This window comes from Cyclopterus lumpus, chromosome 1 (genome assembly GCF_009769545.1).
Source record: "Cyclopterus lumpus isolate fCycLum1 chromosome 1, fCycLum1.pri, whole genome shotgun sequence".
Lineage (NCBI taxonomy): Eukaryota > Metazoa > Chordata > Actinopteri > Perciformes > Cyclopteridae > Cyclopterus > Cyclopterus lumpus.
This window is the reverse complement of record NC_046966.1, coordinates 25878509-25886620: the sequence shown is the minus strand read 5'-3', so window position 1 is coordinate 25886620 and position 8112 is coordinate 25878509. Positions and strand designations below refer to the sequence as shown.

Below are 8112 nucleotides of genomic sequence, written 5' to 3'. Positions count from 1 at the left end.
TTGTATCTCTCTGTCGTTGCTTTGTATCTCTCTCTAGTTGCTTTGTATCTCTCTGTAGTTGCTTTGTATCTCTTTGTAGTTGCTTTGTATCTCTCTGTAGTTGCTTTGTATCTCTTTGTAGTTGCTTTGTATCTCTCTGTCGTTGCTTTGTATCTCTCTGTAGTTGCTTTGTATCTCTCTGTAGTTGCTTTGTATCTCTTTGTAGTTGATTTGTATCTCTTTGTAGTTGCTTTGTATCTCTCTCTAGTTGCTTTGTATCTCTTTGTAGTTGATTTGTATCTCTTTGTAGTTGATTTGTATCTCTCTGTAGTTGCCTTGTATCTCTTTGTAGTTGCTTTGTATCTCTCTAGTTGCTTTGTATCTCTCTCTAGTTGCTTTGTATCTCTTTGTAGTTGCTTTGTATCTCTCTCTAGTTGCTTTGTATCTCTTTGTAGTTGATTTGTATCTCTCTCTAGTTGCTTTGTATCTCTCTGTAGTTGCTTTGTATCTCTTTGTAGTTGCTTTGTATCTCTCTCTAGTTGCTTTGTATCTCTCTCTCTAGTTGCTTTGCATCTGTCTCTCTAGTTGCTTTGTATCTCTTTGTAGTTGATTTGTATCTCTCTCTAGTTGCTTTGTATCTCTCTGTAGTTGCTTTGTATCTCTTTGTAGTTGCTTTGTATCTCTCTCTAGTTGCTTTGCATCTCTCTCTAGTTGCTTTGTATCTCTCTGTAGTTGCTTTGTATCTCTTTGTAGTTGCTTTGTATCTCTCTCTAGTTGCTTTGTATCTCTCTGTAGTTGCTTTGTATCTCTTTGTAGTTGCTTTGTATCTCTCTCTAGTTGCTTTGTATCTCTTTGTAGTTGCTTTGTATCTCTCTGTCGTTGCTTTGTATCTCTCTCTAGTTGATTTGTATCTCTTTGTATTTGCTTTGTATCTCTCTCTAGTTGCTTTGTATCTCTCTGTCGTTGCTTTGTATCTCTCTAGTTGCTTTGTATCTCTCTCTAGTTGCTTTGTATCTCTCTCTAGTTGCTTTGTATCTCTTTGTAGTTGCTTTGTATCTCTCTAGTTGCTTTGTATTTCTCTAGTTGCTTTGTATCTCTCTAGTTGCTTTGTATCTCTCTCTAGTTGCTTTGTATCTCTCTGTAGTTGCTTTGTATCTCTCTAGTTGCTTTGTATCTCTCTGTCGTTGCTTTGTATCTCTCTGTCGTTGCTTTGTATCTCTCTAGTTGCTTTGTATCTCTCTCTAGTTGCTTTGTATTTCTCTAGTTGCTTTGTATCTCTCTCTAGTTGCTTTGTATCTCTCTCTAGTTGCTTTGTATTTCTCTAGTTGCTTTGTATCTCTCTCTAGTTGCTTTGTATTTCTCTAGTTGCTTTGTATCTCTCTCTAGTTGCTTTGTATCTCTCTCTAGTTGCTTTGTATTTCTCTAGTTGCTTTGTATCTCTCTCTAGTTGCTTTGTATCTCTCTGTAGTTGCTTTGTATCTCTCTAGTTGCTTTGTATCTCTCTGTCGTTGCTTTGTATCTCTCTGTCGTTGCTTTGTATCTCTCTAGTTGCTTTGTATCTCTCTCTAGTTGCTTTGTATTTCTCTAGTTGCTTTGTATCTCTCTCTAGTTGCTTTGTATTTCTCTAGTTGCCATCGTTCCAGTAAACACAACACAAATATAAGTATCACACATCGATGTCCAACAACGTCCGAATAGAATCATCAAACGCCAAAAAACTGTTTCAACCATCTACTTGACCATTTCATGAGAAGCAACTTCACCACACACACACACACACACACCCCACCCATTACATTGCAGTCTTAAACTGTACGTGCAATGGCAGGGGGCTTCACGTCACATTGCTGCTGCTCCCCCCACACCAACACACCCCACCCACCCCCCACTCTCCATATCCCGGAATAAAACACACGCACACGCACACGCACACGCACACATCTCGTCTTACCCATCTGAGCCGGTGTCGGATGTCTTTCAGAGCTTCATGGTGGATGAGAGTCTGGTCCGCTGGTTTTGCTGCAGATGCCGCTACGCCATCACGGTGGTAACCATAGTCTCTCTCTCTCTCTCTCTCTCTCCGGGTTACTCTACAGTCATCTCGCAGTGTGCACCCCCCACCCCCCCACAGCCCGGTTCAATCCACCGAATCGGTCGGTCCCGAGCGGGACGTGCAGCCGGACCCCGGTGGTCGGTGTCGGTGATGTGCACCTTCTCCTCCGGGAGCGGACACGAGCAGCGGACACGAGCAGGTTTCGACCCCTCGAGATTCGAGCCGCTGGTGAAATAACCCGACGGACGGAGGATGGAGATGGAGAGATGAGGGGGTCGGCGGCGGAGGAGGAGGAGGAGGAAGAGGAAGAGGAGGAGGTGATCGCCGCTTTCTGCCGTGCTATTCGCCGTTTTTCTGTCGTGTTTACGACCCGCTGTCGCCTCCTCTCTCTCTCTCTGTCTCTCTCTCTCTCTGTCTCTCTCTCTGTCTCTCTCTCTCTCTCTCTCTCTCTCCCTCTCCCGGTATGACGCCTTTTCCGCTTGCAAGAAAACAAGACCCCCCCCCCTCTCTCTATGTTACTTCTTCTTCATCATCATCATCCTCACTCGCTCCCCTTTCGATCTGCGATCAGACATGCGTGAAGGAGGGAGGTGGGGGTAAGGGGGAGGAGCCCCGAGAGCATAGCTCCTCCCCCTATGCTGCTAATAGGGGGAGGACGAAGGGGGGCGGGGGGGCTCGACATGGAGGAGAAGATAGAAGGGCGGGGGGAACTATTATTATTATTATTATTATGATTGTTGTTGTCATTGTTATGATTATCATTCTTATTATTATCCTTGTTGTTATTATTATCATTGGTAATATTATTGGTATTATTGTTGTTGTTATTATTGTTATAGTTGTTATTATTGTTAATATTATTATTGGTATTATCATTGGTATTATTATTATTGTTGTTGTTGTTGTTATTATTATTATGATTAGGAGGCCGCTGTATGAAACATTCCTCTGAATGGATGCAACCACAAACAAGGTTCTGGAAAACTAAAATAATAACATAAACTAAAGTGTGTGAGCTCATCAGCGCCCCCGCAAGGTTTTAATGCGCATTACACACCTTAAAAAATATATATAATTAAAGTTTAGAGGAGAATACAGAGATATTAGTCGCTCACTAAATAGTGCAGAACACATTTTATTTGGGTCACCAGATAAATTATGAGAAATTCTTTCCATAGTTTTGTTTTATATTGTTTTATATCTGCAGTTCACCTTCGAGCCACATGGCGGAGTCTCAACGCTCAGTTCCATCGGATGAGAATATTACATTTATTTACCTCTAATGGTAAATCTAATGGCTGGTTTTTTGTTCAGGAGGATTTAAATACTTAGTCAGGTTTAATAAAGATGATGAAATACTTAGTCAGGTTTAATAAAGATAAGTAAAAACTTACTTGAATTTTAGCGAGCTGGTTGGTCTCCTCTGGTTTGATCCATAGATATAATTGAGTATCATCTGCATAGCAATGAAAGTTTATGCAGTGTTTCCTGATAATATTGCCCAAAGGAAGCATATATAAGGTAAATAAAATTGGTCTAAGCACAGAACCTTGTGGAACTCCGTGATTAACGTTGGTGGTCATTGAGGCTTCATCGTTTACAAATACAAACTGAGATCGATCTGATGAATAGGATTTAAACCAACTTAGTGTCGTACCTGAAATGCCAATCGACTGATCCAGTCTCTATAATAGGATGTCATGATCAATGGTGTCGAACGCAGCACTAAGGTCTAACAAGACCAGTACGGAGATGAGTCCTTTATCAGCACTAAGGTCTAACAAGACCAGTACAGAGATGAGTCCTTTATCAGCACTAAGGTCTAACAAGACCAGTATAGAGATGAGTCCTCTATCAGCACTAAGGTCTAATAATACCAGTACAGAGATGAGTCCTTTATCAGCACTAAGGTCTAACAAGACCAGTACAGAGATGAGTCCTTTATCAGCACTAAGGTCTAATAATACCAGTACGGAGATGAGTCCTTTATCAGCACTAAGGTCTAACAAGACCAATACAGAGATGAGTCCTACTTTCTCAAGGATCTTAGAGAGGAAGGGAAGGTTAGAGATTGGTCTGTAGTTAGCCAACACCTCTGGATTAAGAGTGGTCTTCTTCAGGAGAGGTTTAATTACAGCTACTTTGAAGGAATGTGGTACATGGCCTGTTAGCAAAGACACATTAACAATATCCAACAGAGAGGTGCCAATTAAAGGCAACACGTCTTTAAGCAGCCTCGTTGGGATGGGGTCTAAGAGACAGGTAGACGGTTTAGAAGTAGAAACCGTTGAGGACAATTGGTCTAGGTTAATGGGAGAAAAGCTATCCAAATATACACCAGGGCATACAGCCGTTTCCAAGGCCACTCCTCTTGATGACAGATCGGCAGTAGTTAAGGGCAAGAGATCATCAATCTTGCCTCTAATAGTTCAAATCTTTTCATTGAAGAAGTTCATGAAGTCATTACTACTGAGGTCTATAGGAATACACGGCTCCACAGAGCTGTGACTCTCTGTCAGCCTGGCTACAGTGCTAAAGAGAACCCTGGTGTTGTTCTTATTGTTCTCTATTACTGATGAGTAATAGGCTGCATCATTTCAAGAATGTCTTAAAGACATAAAAACATGGATGACCTGCAACTTCCTGATGTTAAACTCAGACAAAACTGAAGTTATTTTACTGGCCCTGAACACCTCAGAGATCAATTATCTGGTGATGTGGTTTCTGTAGATGGCATTTCCCTGGCATCCAACACCACTGTAAAGAATCTCTAGTTATCTTTGACCCAGACTTGTCCTTTAACTCCACGTTAAGCAAATATCAAGGACTGCATTTTTTCATCTATGTAAAATTTAAAAAATCAGGCACATCTTGTCCCAAAAAGATGCAGAAAAGCTGGTTCAGGCGTTTGTTACTTCCAGACTAGATTACTGCAACTCCTTATTATCAGGCTGCCCTAATAAGTCTCTTAAATCCCTCCAGTTGATCCAGAATGCTGCAGCTCGTGTACTCACAAAAACTAAGAAAAGAGATCACATGACTCCTGTATTAGCTGCTCTGCACTGGCTCCCTGTAAAATCAAGAATCACATTTAAAATTCTTCTCCTCACCTATAAAGCCTTGATTGGTGATGCACCATCATATCTTAAGGAGCTTGTAGTACCATATTGCCCCACTAGAGAGCTGCTCACTAAATGCGGGGCTACTTGTGGTTCCTAGAGTCCTAAAAAGTAGGATGGGAGCCAGAGCCTTCAGTTATCAAGCTCCTCTTTTATGGAACCAGCTTCCACTTTCAGTCCTGGAGGCAGACAGTCACCTCATTCAAGAATAGACTTAAGACTTTCCTCTTTAATAGTGCTTATAGTTAGGGCTGAATCAGGTTTGTCCTGGTCCAGCCCCTAGATATGCTGCTATAGGCTTATAGGCTGCTGGGGGATGTTTTAGGATACACTGAGCACCTATCTCCTCTTCTCTCTCTCCTTATGGATGAATTTACATCTCTCCATTGCACCTTATTAACTCTGCTTCCTCCCCGGAGTCGTTGTGACTTCACGTCTCGTAGGGTCCATTGGACCTGGAGGTGTCTGATGCTGGTGAGCCGGCCTCCCATTGGCCCTGCTGATGCCCCGCCCCCCTCCTCTCTACCTCCTTCTGTTTCATGGATTGGAGTTCCATTCATACATTGTCATATTCATGTAATGTGTTTATGTAACTCTGTAACTCTGTTCATCTGGTCACATGACATCTATTCTTCTGTCCATCCGGGGAGAGGGATCCTCCTCTGTTGCTCTCCTGAAGGTTTCTTCCCTTTTTTCCCTGTCAAAGGTTATTTTTGGGGAGTTTTTCCTGATCCGATGTGAGGTCAAAGGTCAGGGATGTCGTATGTGTACAGATTGTAAAGCCCTCTGAGGAGAGTTTGTGATTTGTGATATTGGGCTATACAAAATAAACTGAATTGAATTGAATTAGTCAGGTTTAATAAAGATGGTGAAATATTTAGTTGGGTTTAATAAAGATAAGTAAATACGTAGTCAGGTTTAATAAAGATGATGAATAAAGTATGTTTAGAGATGGTAATATAACAGCTTGTATTCCTCAGACTCTCGTGGTCATTTTAATGGAGTAACAACGTTCAGATGTCTGGTCACACCTCCACGCCACGAGGACTCAGGTGCTGGTTATTTGGCAGCTGTTAGTGAACCGTAAACACAGCTGGCCTCTTGCATCACCGTCAGCCTCACACAACGCCGGCTTCATACAAGCTAAATATTGATATGTCAGCAGCTCCAGGGCGACTCGAAGCAGGAGAACACGGAACAGAAACTCTTCCAGGTTTTACTTCTGGATTTTCTTTTTATAATGTTTAATATGCTTTTTTAGATTAAGAGTGTTTGAAATATTTAGACAACTTTTTCTTTTGATAGTAATATGATTATTTACATGACCAGCATGCACCTGGGTTTTGCATTTGCTTTGTTCTTTTGTTTTGTTTATAGTGCTTTGCATGAGCCATAAACCTCACTGCCACGCCTCGGAGCTACATGAGCCGCACGTCATGTGATCAGCTTTCAGTGTCATGATCTCTTTTTTATGACTAGAAATCACATAACCATGTAAATCATTATGTGTTAACAATGTAACCTTGTAACAGAAAAGTAGGTATTTATGTTACTGCCCGACGAGCTGTCGTCAAACTCCATGTTTATGTAACGTTCAAGAGACTGTAGATTAATAATACACAGATCTCTACACACACACACACACACACACACACACACACACACACACACACACACACACACACACACACACACACACACACACACACACACACACACACACACACACACACACACACACACACACACACACACACACACACACACACACACACACACACACACACACACACACACACACACACACACACACACGACAATAAAATGGTTGGAATGTAATTCTTATCTGTTTTTATCGGCTAAGAAATATACAATCTGATAAATGATATTAAACACGAGGCTCTCACAGGACGGAAATGAATGCAATCTAATGTCTTCCAACAAGCAGATGGAACATTACAGTACAGTTTTGAGGTAGCTCGATCTCACATCACATTATATGAGAGCAACAGTAACGATTAATATCAATATTAAACTTATTAAACATGTCATTCACGAGGATCATACAGGGAACAGTATGCAATGCATACCACAATTATGAAAATGGTCATAATAGCGTCATCGTCCTCTACGTCATCGTCCTCTACGTCTCGTCTTCGTCCACTACGTCTCGTCATCGTCCACTACGTCTCGTCATCGTCCTCTACGTCTCGTCATCGTCCACTACGTCTCGTCTTCGTCCACTACGTCTCGTCTTCGTCCACTACGTCATCGTCCACTACGTCATCGTCCACTACGTCTCGTCATCGTCCTCTACGTCTCGTCATCGTCCACTACGTCTCGTCTTCGTCCACTACGTCTCGTCTTCGTCCACTACGTCTCGTCATCGTCCACTACGTCTCGTCTTCGTCCACTACGTCTCGTCTTCGTCCACTACGTCATCGTCCACTACGTCATCGTCCACTACGTCTCGTCTTCGTCCACTACGTCTCGTCTTCGTCCACTACGTCTCGTCTTCGTCCACTACGTCTCGTCTTCGTCCACTACGTCATCGTCCACTACGTCATCGTCCACTACGTCTCGTCTTCGTCCACTACGTCTCGTCATCGTCCACTACGTCTCGTCTTCGTCCACTACGTCTCGTCTTCGTCCACTACGTCTCGTCTTCGTCCACTACGTCATCGTCCACTACGTCATCGTCCACTACGTCTCGTCTTCGTCCACTACGTCTCGTCATCGTCCACTACGTCTCGTCTTCGTCCACTACGTCTCGTCTTCGTCCACTACGTCATCGTCCACTACGTCATTGTCCACTACGTCTCGTCATCGTCCACTACGGCTCGTCTTCGTCCTCTACGTCATCGTCCACTACGGCTCGTCTTCGTCCTCTACGTCTTCGTCCACTACGGTTCGTCGTCGTCCACTACGTCTCGTCTTCGTCCACTACGTCATCGTCCACTA

The 8112-nt window shown here is 42.9% G+C and overlaps 1 protein-coding gene across 1 annotated transcript in view; it reads right to left on the bottom strand.

Moving 5' to 3' along the window:
• Positions 1 to 2108, bottom strand: part of mgat3b (beta-1,4-mannosyl-glycoprotein 4-beta-N-acetylglucosaminyltransferase b) — a 38357-nt gene extending 36249 nt beyond the window's left edge. The window contains exon 1 of the mRNA XM_034532628.1: positions 1931 to 2108. The gene's annotated coding sequence lies outside the window, so the exon portion shown is untranslated. The remainder of the gene's footprint in view (positions 1 to 1930) is intronic.
• Positions 2109 to 8112: the final 6004 nt, after the last annotated feature.